Consider the following 22,006-nt stretch of genomic DNA (forward strand, 5'->3'; position numbering starts at 1 on the left):
TGTGTAAAGAGAAATTTCCAAACACTTAACACATTCTGCTTCATGACAAAGTAAATTTATGGATATGGTATTTTGTGAATGATCTTTAAATAAAGAAAACATTAAGTAATATTTAAGGCTGGTCTGTGTTGAAGTTTATTGGCAATTTTGGGGACAGAAGAGCTAGCTTTTACCCACAGGTTCCTTCAGTTTTCAGACTCGGGTAATGCTTTGGGGGGTTGCATAAGGCCAGTTGTTCCATTGCTGGCTTCTGAACTCAAGGTATTTTTGTGAAGTATTCATTCTTGCAACCCTTACATGTATACCTTTCTTGATATTCTATGTCACTTTTGTACATTGGGAAAGGAGCAAATTATTTTTATTATGAGACTAATTCAAGGTCTTAAAGTTAAAATCCGTTCAGAAGAGAAAACAAGGTTATATTTTATTTATATTTTGGTTTTTTTTTCCTGGTATAAATTTTCAGGGCAGTTGTTTGGATCCTATCAAATTGATGGTCGTATCTGCTATGGTTCTCCCATATACAGGTAGTCCACAACGTACGACCACAATTTGATCCCAAACTTTCTGTTGCTTAGCAAGACAGTTAAGTGAATTTTGCCCCATTTTATGACCTTTCTTGCCAGAGTTGTTAAGTGAATCACTGCAGAATTTGGCTCTCTTCCCCCCCTCCATTGACTTTGCTCATCAGAAGGTCGCCAAAGGTGGTCACATGACCTTGGGACACGGCAATTGTCATAAATATGAACCAGTTGCCATGCCCCTGAATTTTGATCATGGAGATGCTGCAATGGATGTAAGCGTGAAAAATGGTCATAAGTTCCTTTTGTTCAGTACCATTGTAACTTCAAAGGTCATTAAATAAACTGTTGTAAATCGAGGACTACCTGTGTGCCCCCAATTTTGAAAACACAACAAAAAGTTATTACAGTGCAAGTCTGAATCGTGAAAGTTCAATCAAATATGAAAGGACAAGCTAAATAATGCAAAACAATCTTATAATGAGCCACCTACTTCTGTTGTTCATTCTGAGCATACCAGTGCCCAGTGGTCAGGCTTACAGGTGTATTGATACCTGTATAAGTGTTCTTTTTCAGGAAGAAGTCTAAGCACCACTGGTCAGAACAGCAGCCAACCAATATATTACGGGTTGGATTAATCTGGATTTTTCAAGAAAACATTCCAAGATTTCTATTTCATCCAAGGCAGAGGGATAATCTCAACAGATGGGTGGTTGTGGTTCCACCACAAAACCGCGTTCAACTAAAGCGCGCTCGACGAAACCGCGTACCTGACGTCATCACAGCGCGACGAAAAAAGCACGCTGTGAGCGCTAAAGCTAAAATTAACCCCTAAACCTAACCCCCCGAAATCTAACCCTAAACCTAACCCTTAACCTAACGCTAAACCTAACCCTAATCCTTAACCTAACCCTAACCCTTACATTAATTTGAATCGGCTTGCTTTCAAAGCGCTTTTTGAAGCACCCTTTTTTCTCCGCGGTCGCTGTTGTCGCGTTGCTGATAACGTCAGCGACGCGCTTTAATCAGGCGCGCTTTAGTGGACCGCGGTTTTGTCGTGCCACGGGTGGTTGTGGGATGGTTAAGGAGCAGATTTGGGCAGGAGAGACACCATTATTCAATGGTTAAACTCAGTACGGGGCAGTTCCTAATATATAATTTTACACATTTCGCCTAACAACTTCTTTTATAAGAAAAACACAACTTTTGTCATATTGATAGAAAAAAAATACTATGTAAGGTGTGAAAAGGGTACCTGGTATATATTCTGATTAAGGGGGAAAATGGATGACAAGGTGAGCATGTGAATGATACATTGTTTATAAAGCAAAGATTTAAGTACGTCTTCTTGCACCAAACATCTAGTATCCTAAAAGTCTTGATTTTTGCTGTTTTGTGAGAAATTTTAAGTCTAGTGTGGAAATCAAATCTTCAATTTTCTCAAGGGTTGTCGGTGGCATCATCTGGAGAACTGAAAAAATGCCCCTATTTGTTTTTAAAAAAATATTAACCGTTGCTGATGTCCAATTTCTGTTTGTGTATTTTGTTTACAGATTATTTGATGTAGAATATAATGGGGCGTTACTGAAAGATGGTGGCATATAAAATGTAGATTTTATACTCTTGTTTGTGATGGCCATGAGGCCCAGAAGGGGCAGTATGGCTGCATCTGATTGCTTTTGCCCATTTAGCACCTCCCAGGGAGCACGTCTAGCTTAAGGGACTCTATAGACACAGGTGATTTTTGCTTACATACAGTATAAGATGCACCAGAGTATAAGACGCACCAAAATTTTGAAGAGGTAATTTTTTTAAAAAAAGTTTTTGCACTCTGCAGACCTCCCAAACACTCTGCATACCTCATTTTTTGGTAAAAACGGTGCATGCAGAGAGTTTGAGAGGCCTGCAAAGTGCTCTTGGGGCTGGGGGGGGGGCACAAAACCGAACAAAAAACTGTTTTTTGGCCAAAATAAAGGGCATGCATAGCCTTTAGGAGGCTTGTAGAGTGCTCCTAAGGGTGGGGGCAAAAATGAGCAAAAAAACAGCCCGTTTTTGCTCGGTTTTGCCCTTTCCAGCCTCCAGGAGCACTGGAGGCCTCCCAAACCCATCACATCCATTTTTGCAAAGGGGGCGGGGTTTCAGGATGCCAAAAATGCTGTATTTAGTGTATAAGACACACCCAGAGTCTCACCCTCTTTTTTGGGGGGAAAGGTGCGTCTTATACTCCAAAAAATACGGTATATATTTACTTTTTTTCTCCTCGTGCTAAATAAATAATACCACGGAGAAGGATGAAGTATGTGCTTCCCTGATAGCCGTGAGTGATATTAGATCTTGCAACAAAGTTCCCAGATTAGATACAGAACAGAGGTAGAGATAGCATCTCAGCCTACCACAAGATACGGTTCTTGAGTCAAACATAGTGACATGATCAGTTGTGGCTAATATGGTCACCTATTTTCTTTTTGCTGTTAACTGCATCCTCAGGACTATGAAGGTTTTCTGGTTTTTGTCCTTGATGCCAAAAGTTTTTTTGTGTGGCAAAGATTAACAACTATCCTCCCTCTACTTTCCATATATTTTTTGGATAATCCGTTGATTGATGAGCATAAGTTTGGGTGTATTTTTCCTGAAACTTGGGGGAAAAGTATTGCAAAAAATAAATACCAGTCCTAAATCTTGAAGAATGATTACCTTTTGACTCGGCCCTTCCTTTAGAAGCTGGATGACCCACAATAGTTGCACATTGCATTTATTAACACACCAGATTAATTCTTCCCCAATCACTTGGGCTAAGCTGCCCGGCCTTTGTGAGAATTGGTCAAGACAAGATCATGTTCCAATTTTGCTACCCTGTGCTTTGTGATTTGTGAGAAAATCCTCGTCCAAACCGGAACCACAGATGTTGGGTTGAGTGAGTCACAGGTAACAGGAAGCTCGAGGCCAGCTCGCTGTTGCAGAGAACAAGTAGCCACATAACAGCTTTGAATGTGAGACCGCTGAGTAAGAAATGGCCAGAGAGTAACGGATCAGCAATTCTGCCTCTTAGGAAACCTCTAAACTTTGCAAGGTATGATATTCCAGCTTCTGTTGACCCTACTAGATTTTATGATAGCCCACTTCTTTCTAGCAGAATAGACTGTAACTCGGTTCAATTTCCCTCTAGATCACTCCTTTTTTTTTTTTTCCTTTTGTAAAAATTGAACAGGGAACAAAAGTGATCCCCCAAATAACATGACATTAAAAAAAACTTCAGAAAATGTCATGACGCTTGGTAGAGGTTGACCTAACAATTTGGAACTCCTATAAAACCTATAGGTTTTCATTTGGCTTAATGAAACGTGATCCAGCTGTTCTCGGCTCCCTGAGATGTCTTTGATAACCTTATCTTAGTTTTATTTTTCTTTGCAGATGGGCAAATTTCTTAAAAGTGATAGGCTGCACTCTGCTTATTTGTATTTTCATTTTTAAACATCAGAGGCCATTCCTTGTTTCTCCATTTTCTCCATCTTTCCATTTCTTGCACTAAAAATATTTGTCAGTCAAAAACTCAAGCGAGGGAGAGAAGCTTGTGAGTACTAAAGGCATCTGATAGCAGCTGCTCAGATTAACACATTTTAAGCATCTAATGAAGTGAGCAGGGGCTCACAGGACCTTAATGCCTTTTAATAACTTGCTAATCTGAAAAGCTACTCACACTCCTGATTCTTGGCTACCAGAGACTAATCCAGCTCTCTTACAATGTGTGACTAAGGAGTAGGCAACAGCTTGAGTGGAAGGCATGATCTCTTTGGGTTGTAACTCTCTGCTATAGTATCCTTATTAAGATGAACCTGTCAAATGCATACATGCATTTGTGTATTTATTGATGTTATGCTTGTGCACTTTCTCACAAGTTATTTCCCTGGCAACTCTACAGTCTGTCTTGGTTGCTCCTTTGAAGACCAAACTTCTTTATAAACAAATAGTCCATAACAGTGACGCAAAATTAGTGTTGCCTTTTGTTTTAATCCACGAATTCCCCAACTGCAAGGTACCATATTCTATGAAGTTTTAGAACTCTGCTATGGTATTCTGTAAAAGTATTTCCCTTAGGAACAACTGACCTGTCACACTGGGAGTGAATTTTTTCTTCCTTAATATTATATCCTCTTTTCAACTTTTGGGTGAGTGGCCTTCTGTTTCCACTGACATCAGTTTTGCAGTTGGCACACGCTAACTGTGCCAAAAAGGCATCACACTTTTTTTTAAAAAGTATTTTTAATGAGAAGCAGGTAGGGTTGTTGGCTGTCAGAGAATTAGCAATCCGATTAACAGAGATGGAAGGGACCTTGTAGGTCATCTAGTCCAACCCCCCAGCTCAAGCAGGAGATCCCACAGTCTTTTTTTGAAGATATTGTTTTTTCAGGAGTAGATCAACATGTCGGATCTTTCTGTACCTCGATTGTGTAGTTCTATAAAGTAAGAAATTGCCAAAAATGGGTGATGGGACTTCTTACTGATCTCTTGTATTAAACTTTACATAAAAGTCTGCTAGGACCTCTTGCCTGCCATCAAATAATTGCTATGTGCTCCACTTATTATGGGTACAATAGTGCTGCTCCTTCTTTCTAGCTCTCAATCACCAAAAATGAAACAATTTAAAAAGTATGGCTGGATTAGCAGTGAAAAATTGTGCCGCTGTTTCTCAGCCTTCTTCCTTTATTCTTGTTTTCATGGCCGCTACGATGGACAATTTTTGATAGCTGGGGGTGGTGGCTTCATTTATTGGAAAATATTAAATCAGAGGTGTAATATTTTGGGATATATATAGAAACACATATGCTTGCAGACACCCACCCACATCAGGCCTTTATTAATTTTTCCATTAAAGCACATGAATTTAATGTACAAAAATCCTGGTCTCTCAAAAATTGTTGTTCATTATTATTAGGCGACATAGATAAGATCTCCTGCGCTTGTTAAAAACCATTTGCTGGCAGGCTGTCAAAAACCTCTCCCCAGACAGCTCTACCATTTACATTAAGGCCCAATATTATTATTTTGGTGATCGAGAATAGCAGTTATAAAGAAGAAAAGTGAAACACGTAGAAAAAACGAGATATACAAAAATAATCACCATAGAAAAAATGAGATATATAAAAATTATCACCATGTCAGTTAATACTTAGTTGTGTAACCTTTATCATGAATTACGGCCTTACAACGTATTCCCATGGAGCGAACCAAATCTTTTAATTCTGCAGCTGTTCTAATGTGAAACCAAGATTGAATGATTCCTCCTATTAACTGGGTTTTATTGCTGGCTATATTTGGCTATAATGTTTCATAGAATACAGATAATTGAACAAACTTTGGCGCATTACATTCTTTACTAAGTTATCTTTCCATTGATATATAATTTTATGATACTACTCCAAAACCAAGTGGTGCTATTAGCCGTCAAACCTCAAAAATACAGTTTTCCCAAAAGGTTTCCACAATTTTGGCCACTGTTGTAGTTAAAAAAACAGTTAAAAAGGCAGAGGTTGTCCCCTCAACCTACCAACCATCTCCAAGATTGTATGTCATTCATAGATTCCCCAGGCCTGTGTGAAACCAGGTCTTCACGCTCTTCTGAAAGTAGGGACCAGCCTCAATTCTGAGGGCAACGTATTGTATAGGACAGGGTTAATGGCAGAGAAAGGTCCCTTGACCAAGGGCCAAGAGATGTGACTGGTCCAAAGTCATCCAGATGGCTTCGTGCCTAGAAGAGAACTAAAAATCATGACAGTTTCTAGCTTGATGCTATATCTGGATCTTTTACATGCAAATAATAGAGTACATCAACAATCAATGGCTTGGTTAACAGCATCTTCTCACTTTATTCCATACTGAAATAGTTTTTTTTTCCTCCATTCTTTTTCTCCCTTGAATTCAGAGGTGGGTTGCTCCTGGTTCGGTCCGGTTCAGGTGAACCAGTAATGGTGGTGGTGGAGGCTCCACCCGCCCACCCAGATGCTTCTGCGTATGTGCGCACACAAGCGAACCAGTAATGGAATTGGAAACTCACCACTGCTTGAAATAGCACTTAGCACTTAGACATATATACTGCTTTGCAGTGCTTTTATAGCCCTCTCTAAGCAGTTTACAGAGTCAGCATGTTGTCCCCAACAATCTGGGTCCCCCTTTTACCCACCTCGGAAGGATGGAAGCCTGAGTCAACCTTGAGCCTGATGGGATTCAAACTGCTTGCAGTCGGCAGTCAGCAGAATTAGCTTGCAATATTGCATTCTAACCACTGTGCCACCAAGGCTCTATAATCTATATTCTAGTAAAGAGAGGTCTGAGAAAATCCCCAAACCTTCGAATAATTACTAAGCTTATATTTAACTACCTTTTTAAAATTGTAGTGCAAGAGAAAAGTTGATCAGGCTGATCGTAATTTAAATACTTTGGATGGGCCCTGGGAATTTAGGGAAGGGCAGATTTCCTCTGAGTCATTGTTGACTCCTGGCAGTTACCTAGACAAATGTTTGCAGTTGCCCTTGAAGCCCCCTCTTTACTTGCAATGGCGTGGGTTTCTGGTTGCCGTCCCTGGTCATGAGTTGCACAATTTCCAGACCAAAGCTGTCACAGCAAAAGTCCCTGGTTTTTCTTCCTCCCTGGTATGACTCTTTGTTTCCAACTCTTTTTGTTCCCCTTGAGAGGCTGGGCCGAAGCCATGGATCATTTGTAAAGCAAAGTTTTGACTGCAGAAGTTTCCATAGGGCAGTGTTTCTCAACCTTGGCAACTTGAAGATGTCCAGACTTCAATTCCCAGCAAATGCTGGCTGGGAAATTCTGGGAGTTGAAGTCAGGACATCTTCAAGTTGTCAAGGTTGAGAAACACTGCCATAGGGTATCTAAATACGGCTGAAAACCTCCTAGCTAAAACTTCTGAAGGTGCTGTCAGTCAGTGTCAATAATATCAGACTAGATCCGATATGTCAAACTCAAGACCTGGGGGCCGGATGTGGCCCGCAGGACTGCCCTGGAAACAGCAAAGGACCAGCTCGCCGTGTTTCTGCCTGCAAAAACAGATTCCCACGCTCCGTTTTTAGCTGCCATGGCCTCCTTCAACCCTCTGCTAGTTAAAAAGGAGGTCGGGAGGGCCGGGGCTCCATTTTCACTGGCAGAGGGAGGCCGTGGCAGCCAAAAATGGAGCTCGAGAGCCTGTTTTCACGGGCAGAGTGCTTGGGCCACCACAGGAGTGATGTCGAGTGGCCATGCCCACCCTGGCCCGCCCATCACAGGCACCCTGACATGAGTAATGACAAGTGGCCATGCCCACCCTGGCCACGCCCACCCCAACCCCTGAGGTCAAAACACAACCTGATGCAGCCCTCAATGAAATTGAGTTTGACACCCATTGACCAGATCAACCTTGGCAGCCTCTTATTGTGTGGACTTCAGTTCCTAGAATTCTCCTCCCACGTGGCCATTATTAAGAATTCTGGGAATTCATCCCAAATATCTAATGGGCTTCTAGATAGGACACTTGAGAATCGATAAATTTAAAAATCCTGTTTGGCTTTTGTATGCAATGTACTAAATTAAATATTTATACTGGGGTAAGTGGGAAGGTGGATTTCCTAAGCAATCTAGAGTGTCATCAATCAATCTGAATGCATTCAATCCAGTTTATCTGTTCATTTTGGAAAACTGATTCAAAATCATTTATCAAAGATTTGCATGGCCCTTCGCAACAGACTAACTTGAGTGCTTCTTTCCCCAACCTTCCATATCTGTTGGATTTTCCTCCCCTAATTGTCCAGTTGGTCTGGCTATTTTAATTTCCCACAATGTCCATAATAGCTTTAATTTGGCACTGGAGCATAATTTATACTTCCATTATCCCAATTAGTTTTAATATTTATTATCGGTACATAACTGTCTCGTAACCTACATCCTTTAGCTTCACAAAACCAATATAGCATTTAAGCACAATATAGAATAATAGTATTTATTTAGTTATTGCACTAATGCACACATTGCCCAATCAAAAATATTCCAAATGGTTTACAATAGAAAAGCAGAGACTTTAAACTTCCCTCAAATAAAATTGGAAACGTAATACAAGTGGAGAAGTAATCCTACTTCTCTTTTTTACCACCATGATATACCCTGTTTCGCTGAAAATAAGACCTCCCCAGATAATAAGCCCAATCGGGCTTTTGAGCACATGCACTAAAATAAGCCCTCCCCTAAAATATTGCAACACAGCAGCAGCCATGAAGTGACCATGCTTTATTTACCGTATTTATCGGCGTATAACACGCAGTTTTAAAACTAAAATTGCAAGCTTAAACCCTGCTGCGTGTTATACGCCGATACTCCGGGTGGCAGAAGCCCGGGACCCAGTCAAATTCACTGCGCAAGGTGAAACGGCCGGCAGCAGCCCTGCTCTCCTGCTGCGGCTTCTGTTTCAATAGGGAAGAAAACTTCCTTTCGCTTCCCGGGCTTCTGCCGCCCGGCAGAAGCCCCGGGACCCAGTCAAATTCGGGAAGCGAAAGGAAGTTTTCTTCCCTACTGAAACAGAAGCCGCAGCAGGAGAGCGAGGCTGCTGCCGGCCGTTTCACTTTGCGCAGCGAATTTGACTGGGTCCCGGGCTTCTGCCACTCGGCAGAAGCCCCGGGACCCAGTCAAATTCGCTGCGCAAGGTGAAACGGCTGGCAGCAGCCTCGCTCTCCTGCGGCCAGCGTCCGTTTCAGTCGCTTCCCTTGTCCGTCTTGATTGCTGGAAGCAGTAACAAACGGCGCGTCCGCTCCGCATCGCCCTGACAACCACCCAGCCGGCGGCTGCCAGGCCTCGCTGGAGTCAATTGCAAAGCTGCGTTCAGCGCTTTGAGGACCTGAGGCATCTTGGGAAATGTAGTTCCCTATCAGAAAGAATGGAGTAGCTGCGAATTTGTAACAACATAATATAACTTGGTGCTTCGCAGGTTACGAAAATCTCGTTTGATTTGCACACTGTTTTTTAAAAGTTAGATAAAGAAATTATGCTGTGAAAGTGACTAGATAGCCCCCTCCCTTCCTGTGTGTGAGAAAGGGAAGGAGAGGAAGGAAGGAGGGAGGGGGGAGGAAAAGAAGAAGGGAGGGGGGGAGAAGATGGAAGGAGAAAAGATGGATGGAAGGAGAAAGAATGGAAGGAGAAGGAGGAAGATGGAAGAAGAAAGGAAGAAAAAGAAGAAGGGAGGGAGAAGGAAGGAGGTAGGAAGAAAAGGGGAAGAGAGGGAAAGAGCAGAAAGACAAAGAGGATGAAGTTGATAGGCAAGAGGAAGGGGGAAGGAAGGGAAAAAAGGGGAGAGAGTGAAGATGAGGAAGAGGTTTTTGGTTTTCCAAAAAGCAGTGATTCTGATTAAGTTTTTTTGCTCAAAGAGGTGTTTTTTCATTTCATATTGCCTTTTAAGAGGAGTTAATGTTATAATTCATGTTCTAATGTTATAAATTTTAATCCAACATTAAGTTCCGAGCTTCCAAGTCATTTATTTTTAATGAAAAAAATTTTACTCAAATTTTGTGTTAAAATGGGGGGTGCGTGTTATCGCCGGTGCGTGTTATACGCCGATAAATACGGTAATTTTTTTATTTAAACATGTGCAGCCAGTCCCTGCCATTTTCGGGGGGGAAAGGGGGTGTAACATGCCCCACATGCGCCTGCCATCCACATGGAATGGCTTCGTAGAGGCAGCAGAGGCCACTCCCACAAACCCTAGTTACCACGCCCCTTCTCTTAGTGGCAGCCACAAAAAGAGTCGCAGGCCCAGTGATGCCAGGGCTGGCAAGAGTGTATCAGAAACAGAGACAGAACTTCTGGCCCTCTCTGGATCAGCTGATCCGGGGCCAAGGTGAAGGGGCCACCTACATCTCAAAAATAATAAGACCTCCCCGAAAATAAGGCCAAGCACTTATTTCGGGGGTCAAAAGAAAATATTTTCGAGGAAACATGGTAGCTTCTTAAACATGGACATATTGAGTTCAGTCACATCCATTTTTCAGTTTCTATCATTATTGCTCTAAGACTCTCTTCTGTCACTCTTCGTAGAGTGGAGTTTCTTCATAAACCAGGCAACAAGAGATGAAGCATCTCATTCAATGTCCTTGTGCCCTCCCCCCATAAGATGAACGGTGACAGTTCCTGCCCAATCAATCAAAAACTCAAAGGGACAATTAGACACTGGGCAGAATATCCTAACGATTCCCATTCCTACAGATGTGAAACATGCTGAGAAAATGCATAGTGACCAGCAAGTGATCTGACCAAAAGGAGTGACACAATGTTCACTTCACGTCACCTACCATTCTCTCTGAAAGACATCTCTCATCTTCATCTTCTCCATCTTCTCTATGAAAGCCAGATCTGTGTGCCTTTATACAAAGGGTACAATACTGCCTTCAACAAGACCATGGAGGCCATGAAATCACGAACCTACCCAGATTCCATACTAAGGACATAGCCATTGAAATCTCCTAGCACTAGAGGTTCAGCACCAGGCTATTTTTTTATTTTTTTTATATACACACAACACATCAATAGAACACATAAACACATTAACAAAAATAACCACATAACTTAAAAACAACATAGGAACAATAATTCCATCGTATATCATACAGCCGTTCCGAATCGGTTTCTTTGCAGTTAGTGTTTTCCCTTCTATACATTTCTATCTTGCGTTCATAATCTCGTTATTCATTATCCATTTTTATATACATTTCTTTATTTCTTTATACTTAGCTACTTATGATCAAGTATTATTTACCTATATTGTGCTTTATATTTTTACTGTCATTTATTCTCTTACATACAGTTATAGGTATACATTCACATAGTTATTCTTTTTCTTTGCCATTCTTATATTATTATAATTCCATTTAAAAGGATATAAGGTATAATTTGGAATGTATTGTTTACCATCCTTCACACCTTCTATGACACCACCTTATTTTCTCTTTCTTTTCTTTTCTCCCTCCCTTCCTTCTTACTTCCTTCCTTCCTCTCCTTTCCCTTCTTCCTTCCCTTACTTCTCCCCTACTCCTACCCTCTATCTTCTCCTTCCTACCCTCTCTCCTTCTCTTTTCTCTCTCCTCCCTCTCCACCTTCTCTTTCTCCAGGCTATTTATAAGATCTAGAAAATCAAATATAGCTGTTGCTGGGCTCCAGTTTGACCCTCTGTTCTGGACCAATTTATAAAGAAACCCTCTCACCCATGTTCAGCATATCTGGTCAAAGCCAAAGTTTGGAGGGGAAAAAATCACCCCCTTTAGAAAATGTTTCTAAAGACTTTTAAAGCACTACTTTACAAGCTGGCAGCTGAGCTGCTTTTCAAGCCAGCAGCAGCCCCTCCCCTACTCACCCACTGGCCTTGGGTCATGTGGCTGCACTGGCGAGATCACCCCTCAGTCAGCTGGTCCCCCCCAGCACCCTCTGGCCTTACCTTCGGCAGCAGCGGTGTGATCAGAAATGCAGCTCAACCAGTAAAATAACTAACAAGAAGTGCAGCTGGAGTGGATGCTCGCTGGAAGATCAGGCCGATGATGAGGTGGGGTGAGGGAGGGGCTAAAGCCCACCACTTCACGGGCCAGATACTTTGCATTGGCGGGCTGTATCCGGCCCGCAGACCATAGTTTGAGGATGGGTGATCTTATTAAGTTAGCAATAGCAATATAGCAATAGCAATAGCAGTTAAACTTATATACCGCTTCATAGGGCTTTCAGCCCTCTCTAAGCGGTTTACAGAGTCAGCATATTGGCCCCAACAACAATCCGGGTCCTCATTTTACCCACCTCGAAAGGATGGAAGGCTGAGTCAACCCTGAGCCGGTGAGATTTGAACAGCCGAACTGCAGAACTGCAGTCAGCTGAAGTAGCCTGCAGTGCTGCATTTAACCACTGCGCCACCTCGGCTCTATGGTTTCTGTGATGAAGGCCAAATCTCTGTGCTCATTGTGGATAGGTGTGATCTAATTGTGAATGTGACCAAGAACAGCCTGAGATCAAGGTGACTAAGCATCAGGCTATCCAGGAACAAGGCTAAAAGGATTGGAACCAGATTGCTCGTCCCTTTTCTCCTAAATGACCACCCAACATCTCCCATCACACTTTCCTCTCTCTCTCATTATGGACTCCAATTCCCCAACATTTTCACCTTTCTGTGGCTTTCCATCTCTCCCATATTTTTCCACTTTTGACTCACTAAATCCAAAGGGTGTCCTCACCATTCTTGTTCCATTCCATCTTCTTTCACAGACTGCTTTCTCTTCCGCAGCTTCCCACTCTTACATAGTGGTCACCATGGTTCCATCTGCCAGCCAATGCCGGCTGGCAAGCCCCCGGGGGAGAGCCTTCTCTGTTGCTGCTCCGGCCTTCTGGAACGAGCTCCCGTGGAGATCCGGACCCTTACTACCCTCCCGGCCTTCCGTGAAGCTACTAAGTCCTGGCTGTTCTGGCAGGCTGGGGGCTGTTAAAGCACCAAGCCCCGTCTTAATTGTGACTGTTGTGGATTTTAAAATTTGTTTGCATTGTCTTATTTATTCCCTCGCCTGTTTATTGTGAGCCGCTCGGAGTCCTTTGGGAGTGGGCAGCATACAAAACCAATAAACCAACCAACTAAACCAAACCATATTGGGTGGTTTAATCCAAGAACTTCAGCTGCACAAAATGGCCATCCCATCTCCATTGTTTCCACTTCCAAATCATGCATTCTTCCTTTTGCTCTCAGACTTATCTCATCCCTTCTTAAACATCTGATACAACTTCTCCTTCATCCTTCATTTATAAAACCTGAGGGGAGCAGGGAAGAGCATTTCCCTCTCTAGGTTGCTTCAATCTGAGTTTTAGATTGACATCATCGGAGAAGGAGAGTATAGCATGTTATGTTTAATGTAGTCAAAAGATTTGAATAGATAGGCTTAACAGCTTTCAGAGGTCCTATGTCGGTGATAGTGAACCTATGGCATGCATGTCAGAGGTGGCATGCAGAGCCCTCTCTGTGGCCACACACTGTCACCAGCTGCTTCTGGGTTTCGTTGCATGCATGCATGCATACTGGACAGCTGGTCCAACACATGCGCACCCAGCCATCTGCTCTCTTCCGGGTTCCGGCACATGCACCAGAACCCGGAAGAGAGCAGCTGGCCGGTGCGCATGCTCACCGGCCAGGTGCTCTCTTCCAGGTTCCGGTGCTCCGGTGCATTCATGCATGTGTGCATTCATGCTCCAGTTTCAGCACTCGGTGATGAAAAAGGCTAATAGCAGTAGTAGACTTAGCAGTAGACTTATATACCGCTTCATAGGCCTTTCAGGCCTCTCTAAGCGGTTTACAGAGAGTCAGCATATTGCCCCCAACAATCTGGGTCCTCATTTTACCCACCTCGGAAGGATGGAAGGCTGAGTCAACCCTGAGCCGGTGAGATTTGAACCGCTGACCTGCTGATCTAGCAGTAGCCTGCAGTGCTGCATTTAACCACTGCGCCACCTTGGCTCTAACCATCACTGTCCTATATTATAGGTAGCTAGAACTTCTTCTGGTTGATGTTGGGCTTAGACAGCAATTGGGTCTGTTGCTGCTATACCAGCCTCCCATTGTGCAGTGACACTTCTACTTGATCCTGTGTCAGGGTTGACAGTGGAATTGCCGACACTTATAGTTCTTTGTGACTTCAGTCTGCGCCAGGAACAGAGTCTGGTGCATCTGAGGAGTTTGCGGACACCATGGCAATCACAGACTTGACTAAGTCATCAAGATACACACTAAGGCCGTGATGGCGAATCCATGGCACATGTGCCACAGGTGACACGCGGAGCCATTTCTGAGAGCACGCGAGGCATTGCCCTGTCAGTTCAAGTGTGCATGCGCGTGCTGGGGGTAATTTTTTGGCCGTTTTTCACCTTCCGGAGGCTTCCCTGAAGTCGAAGGGCGAAAAACTGTTGGAAAATGGGTTGTTTCCAGCCTGTTTTCGCCCTCCCAGGCTCCAAGAAAGCTGTGCGTGCAAACCTGGGGCGGAGGGGGGGGTCATCCGTGCTTGCGCAGGGGGGACAACACAAGGGGCATTAAATTATAGGGGTGGGCAGGCACGCTTGTGCAATAGCGCGCAAACACGCGAAAAGGTTCACCATCATTGCACTAAGATGAAACATTAGGTCTGATTTGGGTTGCGGCAGTTGCAACACATCCTGTAGAGGAAGAATATCTCCAGTCGTCAATCTGTGCGTTCATATGCGACTCTGCTGATATGCTTTCCATCTTGCAATGCCCCCCCCCCTGTTGCGCTCCGAGGAAAGACAAGATATAAATCTAGTAATAAACATATATGGAAAAAGTAAAGAGTTATGCCCTCACCATATCTACTGATTCCCTCTCCCCCCCCTGTTTTTGAAGTAAGGCTCCTGTACAGTGGTGGGATTCAAATAATTTAACAACCAGTTCTCTGCCCTAATGGCCAGCTGGGTAGGCGCGGGCTTAGTGGTCACGTGACTGGGTGGGGTGTGGCCAACTCAACGTCACTCCCGTCCATGGGCGCTTCGCCTTAGCTCTTACAATGTAATCAGGGTTAACCGGAGAGACAATTTCTGTAAGCAGGTCAAAAAGATGAGGCTAGAAACAACACCAGAATGTTTCCTTCCTGCCTTCCTTACAGGATTAGCCCTGTAAAGTAGGGAAAAACAAAAGGAGATTTCTTCCAAAAACCGGTTCTCTGAATTGCCTGGAAAGTTACCAACCGGTTCTCCGAATAGGTGCAAACCAGCTGAATCCCACCACTGCTCCTGTACTACAAAGTGGTTGAAGATTGTGTCCCTAACCTTCCTTGTCTCATCTATGTTACTTTTGTCTTTTTAAGGCTGGAATTGCGGTAAAACCAAGCTATGGGCCAAGTGGAGCTGATTTGGGGTGCCTTCTCCTTGATGGTTCTGGGGGCCCTTATCAGCATGTGCATGAAATGTCAACAGACTGGTAAGGTCTTAATCCCTTACTTTGATTAGTTGAGATCTGAACCCAGATTAAGTATAATTGGTGCCTGAAATACCATGCATTTGTTCATAAAAGTAAACTAATGGGAGTCCTTGCAGATTTTATTCCGCTAGTCGTTGCCAACTATAGGGGCGCTGCTCATTCTCGGTTTCAAGACCATTGAGCCGGTGCTGTACAATGACATTTCTGCAGTCATGTGGCTAACATGACATCATGGAACACTGTTACCTTCCTGTTGTAAAGTTACCTATTATCTATTTGTATTTGCATGCTTTCAAAGTGCTAGATTGGCAGGAGCTGGGAGTGTGGATGGGAGCTCACCCTATCACATGGAACTCGGTCTCGAACATGGCTGCTGGCTTTCCATCTGACAAGCCCAGTGTCTTAACTACTGAGGCAATATATTTGTTCATAGGGATAATAAATTGCAAGCAATCTCTAATACATGGTACAGATCACGTTTATCTATCTATCTCTATCTATCTATCTATCTATCTATCTATCTATCTATCTATATCTATCTACCTACCTACCTACCTATCTCTCAATCATCTATAAAAATGGATGTGTGTGTGTTTGTTCCAGCATACCTCTGGAACGCCTCAAGTAATTTCAACCAAACTTGGAACATAGATGGCTTACTCTCTGGAAACAAATAGGGGGGTATATCACCCTGGGGGGTGTTCTGTTACAATACAGGCTGTTGTGCCTTAAAATGGCTTCTACTGTACTGCCGTAAAATGGCTTCTACTGTACAGCACAGTGGAGTTGCCATAGTAACAGCTTCACAGTACTCCACAAGGTGGATCCCTCTGGTAAGAAGGAAAATCCAACATTAGAATTACGTTTGGTCTGGACGTTTCCCCCCTATAAATAAATACCTGCGCAATGCCAGGTTATCAGCATTAGTCTCTTATAAAGACAAAGCAGTGGGTAAGAATTCAAATTTCTGTGCATATGTTCACTAAGCCGTGTTACAATAGCACGGATGTTCAAGCGACATTTCGCCCATCTGTAAAATGGTGTGATGAGCTTCTCCAGCTCCCAACTCTGCCAATATACTTGAATTGAATTGATTTTCCTTTTCATCTCCCCTACTTCTTTAGTGGTTATTGCTCCTTTTTCTTTTCTTATAATTGCATTTTAGCTCTTAAAACTCTCTCCGTTTCTGTTTCTTCTCCATTTTCAGGGAGTAAACAGGAAAAGGCAAATGTGGACAACCAGAGAACTCAGTAAGTAGGGGTCATTTTCTGTGTCCTTCCTGGATTGCAGTCCTAATGGAATGAGATGAATCACAAAGCAGTTAAAGCTTAGGGGCTGCTCAACACTTTAAGAGAGCAATAAAAAAAAAGCAACCAGTACAAAGCACTTCCATGAACACCAACTAGGCATCAGAAGATATGACAACTCCTTCATCTCACAACATATGGACAGACTCAACCAGAGGTTCCATTGGGAAACTATTGGCATCTTAGACCTAAAAGATAAAAGTTCCCCATGCACATATGTGCTAGTTGTTCCTGACTCTACGGAGTGGTGCTCATCTCCGTTTCAAAGCCGAAGAGCCAGCGCTGTCCAAGACGTCTCCTTGGTCATGTGTCTAACATGATTAAATGCAAAGGCACACAGAACGCTGTTACTTTTCCCATCAAGGTGGTTCGGATTTTTCTACTTGCATTTTACATGCTTTCGAACTGCTAGGTGGGCAGAAGCTGGGACAAGTAACAGGAGCTCACTCTGTTACGCAGAACTAGGATTTGAACCGTCGAACCGCCGACCTTTCTCATCAACAAGCTCAGCATCTTAGCCACTGAGTTGCCGCGTCATCTTAGACCTAGCCAGATCCAAAAGCACAACCTACAACAATTCGCTTAGTCCACCGTTCAAAGTTACAACCGCACTGAAAAAGGAACTTATGACTGTTTTACCCTTCTAACTGTTGCAATATCCCATGATCAAAATTTGGACGCTTGGCAACTGGCATGTATTTATGAGAGTTGAAGTGTCCAGGGGTCATTTGATCACCTTCTGACAAGCAAAATCAGTGAGGAAGCCAGATCCACTTAACAACTACGTTACTAACTTAACAACTGCAGTGATTCACTTAACAATTTTGGCAGAAAGGTTAATAAAATGGGATAAAACTAACTTAACTGCCTTGCTTAGCAACAGAAATTGTCATTGTAAGTTGAGAGACTAGCTGTACTGGAGAGCTCCTGGAGGTTTGGCATTCAGACAAATCAGCTATCAGCGGCCGCACAGAAAAAAAACCACGTTTACACACCTTTCAAAAAAGAGAACTAGGAAGGATTAGAACATCTCTCCTTCAGCCAACAGGGGATCAATACCAGAGAAACAGACTGAAAACAAGACAATCAATGAACCATCAAGGAGGAGACCATAATTTCATCAAAATGGCAGGGCAAAATACTGGATATAAACAGGCAACAAATCTCAAACTCACATTGATGATATTATCTAGTTGGGTACCAAGATGTTTTCAATCAAACAAGCTCAGAAAGCAGTAAGAACTCCATTATTCATTCAGTTTATTACAGTCATAGAACCAGAGACCAGAAGGAGTAAAATATTCACTCAGTCAATATGCAGTTAAAAATTCTAGAATTAAATAATAAATAGCAACAACAATAGCACTTAGACTTATATATCGGTTTACAGTGCTTTATAGCCCTCTAAGCAGTTTACAGAGTCAGCCTATTGCCCCAGCAATCTGGTCCTCATTTACCCCCCTTGGAAGGATGGAAGGCTGAGTCAACCCTGAGCCTAGTGGATTTGAACTGCCAAATTGCAGGCCGCGGGCAGTCAGCAGAAGTAGCCTGCAGTACTGTACTCTAACCACTGCGCTACCAAGGCTCTCTATAACATAAATATTGAATTGAACTCCATTGTTCTAAATCTCTTGCTGGTGGTGTATGACCCAAGCGCAGGAGGTCAAATTTACAACTACAGTTAGAAGATTTAAAAGACTCTAAAACCATGGAGAGCCACAGTATGACTATTTAACCTAGAATAATTAAAAAAAAACAGGTCTGATTTAAGGCTGTTTTCTCTGAATTGGAAGTGAGCAACTTGTAGCACCTCAATCTAATTTTCAAACACTCCAAGTGAGGAGGGAAGGGGGAAAGAGGGTGTGGCAACGAGGAGTGGTCTGCCCAAATGCACTGAGTTATCCTAATTATGTTGCATTGATCTTTCTAATCAATTGTCTCATCTGTTTTCCTGTTAGAATCTTTAAATCCTCTTGCATTGACCAAGCTTGGTCGGCAACCTAATCCAAAGAGTCCTACAGGTGCTTTTCAAAAGGCAACTGAATTTTGTTTTTTTTCTTGAAGACATTTGCTTCTCATCCAAGAAGCTTCTCAGTTCTGAGAAGTGTTATTTATTTATTTATTTATTATTTATTTATTATTTATTTATTTATTATTTATTTATTTATTTATTGAATTTATAGGCCGCCCAATCCCGAAGGACTCCGGGCGGCTTACAAAGAAAAAAGAAAAAAAAAGAATAGATTAAAATTCACAACACGCATTCGTTCTAATCGGGGCTGGACCTTAACATAAGGTCAACAGCCCGGCCTTCTGAAACAGCCAGGTTTTAACAGCTTTCCTGAAGGCCATGAGAGTGGGTAAGGTCCAGACCTCTGGGGGTAGCTGATTCCAAAGGGTCGGAACAGCCACAGAGAAGGCTCTCCTCCGGGGGCCCGCCAGCTGACACTGTCTGGCTGACAGCATCCGAAGGAGGCCCAATCTGTGTGATCTTATCGGCCGTTGGGAGGTATGTGGCAGTGTATGAGAAGGGAAAGAAAGAAAAAAAAAAAAAAAAAAGCACCTTTGAGACATCCATGACCTGGATGACAAAGAATCTCCATAGACACTGGTCCAAAAGACTTGGCTTCAAGCTGGGACTCCTCCACTGGAAAATATAAGTGATAAACATCAACAGCCCCCGAGTACAGCTGAAGACCACAACTCTTTTTTAATCTTACAACTAGTTGATAATCCAGTGTTGCAGGAGTATTTATTTATTTATAGGGGGAAAATATCCAGACCAAACGTAATTTCTAATGTTGGATTTCCCCCTTACCAGAGTGAGCCCCCTTATGGACTACTGTGAAGCGGTCACCATGGCAACTCCACTGCGATATTACAGTAGAAGCCATTTTACGCAGTATAGTAGAAGCCATTTTAAGGCACAACAGGCTGCATCTTAACAGAACACACACCCTGAGGGGTTTTAGAGGTGTCTTACCCCCACAATATTTGTTTCCAGGGAGCAAGTCATCTATGTACCAACTTTGTTTGAAATTTCTGGAGTTATGCTGGAACACACACATACCACACACATTTATATATATATAGATTTCTGTTTCCATCATTCCCATGGCATATGTTGAACACAAAAGATCCTCCTTGGCATTTCTGTTGCACTGTAAATTAATCCCTCTTCAGTTGTCTTAGCCATGAAATAATAAACTTATTCTGGGACTTTGGGGGACATGAGAAACCCTGGAACTATGAATGGACACTAAAAGGCAAGTTGCTAAACAAGGACTACCTGTAGAGACAATAAGTGTTCAATTCATTGCTTGGAACGATGAGATCTTTGTGACTAGGACTCAACGGGATGTTGTCCTGCCAGTTTCTCTTTACAGGCAACCTCACAAAAATAGGATTGCTCAATTCATTGTTCATTAAGACATTCTTATTCTGTTTGACTCCAGACACTAAACTATTTTCCCTGATTTTTCCCCAGGTGTGAAAATCAACAGGACTGTGAATGTCCCATTTACGTAGTGCCTATTGATCTTCTCTCTCCTTGGCCCCAACTTAGAGGAGCGAGCAAGTATTCTCTCAGCCGCAGTTTTATTTGCAAACAGCAAAAGAAGCTTTGTGGTCAAGCAGAAAATGGAGTTGTGGCAAGAACGTAATGCACACCCCAGCCATGAGTGGAGGTCAGGTCCAGAAATAACAGTGAGGTCTGATCCAAGGGACCAGTTTCAAGGCGAAAGAATAGCAATAGCAATAGCAGTTAGACTTATATCCGCTTCATAGGCGTTTCAGCCCTCTCTAAGCGTTTACAGAGTCAGCAATTGCCCCCAACATCCAGGTCCTCATTTTAAAAACCCACCTCGGAAGGAATGGAAGGCTGAGTCAACCCTGAGCCGGTGAGATTTGAACAGCCGAACTGCAGAACCGCAGTCAGCTGAAGCAGCCTGCAGTGCTGCATTTAACCACTGCACCACCTTGGCTGGGATTCCATGAATCTGTGACCCATCTCTGTATTAGGATCTGTTGTATCAAACCAGAGACTGAGAAAGACACATAGTGTGCAGACTGGATCTTGGTGAGAAGGAAGAGTTTGTATCATCTTATAGCGGGGGTATCAAACTCAGGGCCCGCAGACCAGATCCAGCCCAAAGGATGCTTAAAACTGTCCTGCGGGGCGTCCCTGGAAACCGGGAAGACTGTCCTGCAGTTGCCTCTGCCACTGAAAACGGAGCCGGTGGGGGGGGGCTGCATGTGGCGCCCCTGGCCCCTGCTTTGGCCACAACTGACTTCTGCAGCCCTCTGCCAACAGAAACAGAGCCCGAGGGACCGCACATGGCAACCCCGATCCCCATTTTTGGGCCATGATGGCCCCCTACAGCCTCTGCCAGCGAAAACAGGCTCAGTTTTCACGGGAAGTGGACTAAGCAAACAAACTAAAAACAAAACAGAAATGTTTCCCCCTTTTGCATTTGAGCATCCAGAAAGGACAGGAAATGAGAAGGGGAAAGAGGAAGGAGAAAAGAAAAAAGAAGGGAAGATGGAAGAAAGCAAGGAAGGAAAAAGAAGAAAAGATGGGAAGGAAGGAAAGAAGGAAGGAAGGAAGATTGGTTATATTGAGAGGGAGGGTCTGAGGCAGTGGTGGGATTCAATTTTTTATCTGCTGGTTCTGTGGGGTGTGGGCATGGCTTATGGGCTGTGTGGTGGTGTGGCAGGGTAGGATACTATAAAATCTCCATTCCTCCCCACTCCAGGGAAAGTTACCTAAAAAAATCCCCATTTCCTCCCGATCAGCTGGACTCCGAGGCAGAGAATAGATGGGTAGGGCCAGTCACAGGTGGTATTTACCAGTTCTCCAAACTACTAAATTTCCACTACCAGTTCTCCATACTAGGTCAGAACCTGCTGAATATCACCTCTGGTCTGAGGGAAGTCCTGCCTTAGCACTTGGCCATCACAGGTCCCCCCGATACAAGTGATGTCACGCTGGCCACACCCACCCCAGCCATGCCTACCCTGGCACCCCAAGGTCAGACACAACCCTGATGCGGCCCTCAATGAAATCCATTTGAACACCCCTGCGTTACAGATATGACTCAACTCTGCATCAAGCATTTAACCCATACCAGGGCTGGTTCCTGACAGTTCTAACCTCTTCTATACAAGAGGTTCCACAAATCTACAGTGCCGTTTAGAACCGATTC

General features: G+C 43.4%; 1 long non-coding RNA gene across 1 annotated transcript; it reads left to right on the top strand.

Annotated features, from left to right (window-relative positions):
- Nucleotides 1-3,517: 3,517 nt before the first annotated feature.
- LOC116507211 lies at nt 3,518-20,350 on the top strand. Its single transcript, XR_004255171.1, has 4 exons — nt 3,518-3,591; nt 15,383-15,495; nt 16,703-16,745; nt 20,290-20,350. It is a non-coding gene; the product is annotated as an uncharacterized LOC116507211 (long non-coding RNA).
- Nucleotides 20,351-22,006: the final 1,656 nt, after the last annotated feature.

Source organism: Thamnophis elegans, chromosome 4 (assembly GCF_009769535.1).
Source record: "Thamnophis elegans isolate rThaEle1 chromosome 4, rThaEle1.pri, whole genome shotgun sequence".
NCBI lineage: Eukaryota > Metazoa > Chordata > Lepidosauria > Squamata > Colubridae > Thamnophis > Thamnophis elegans.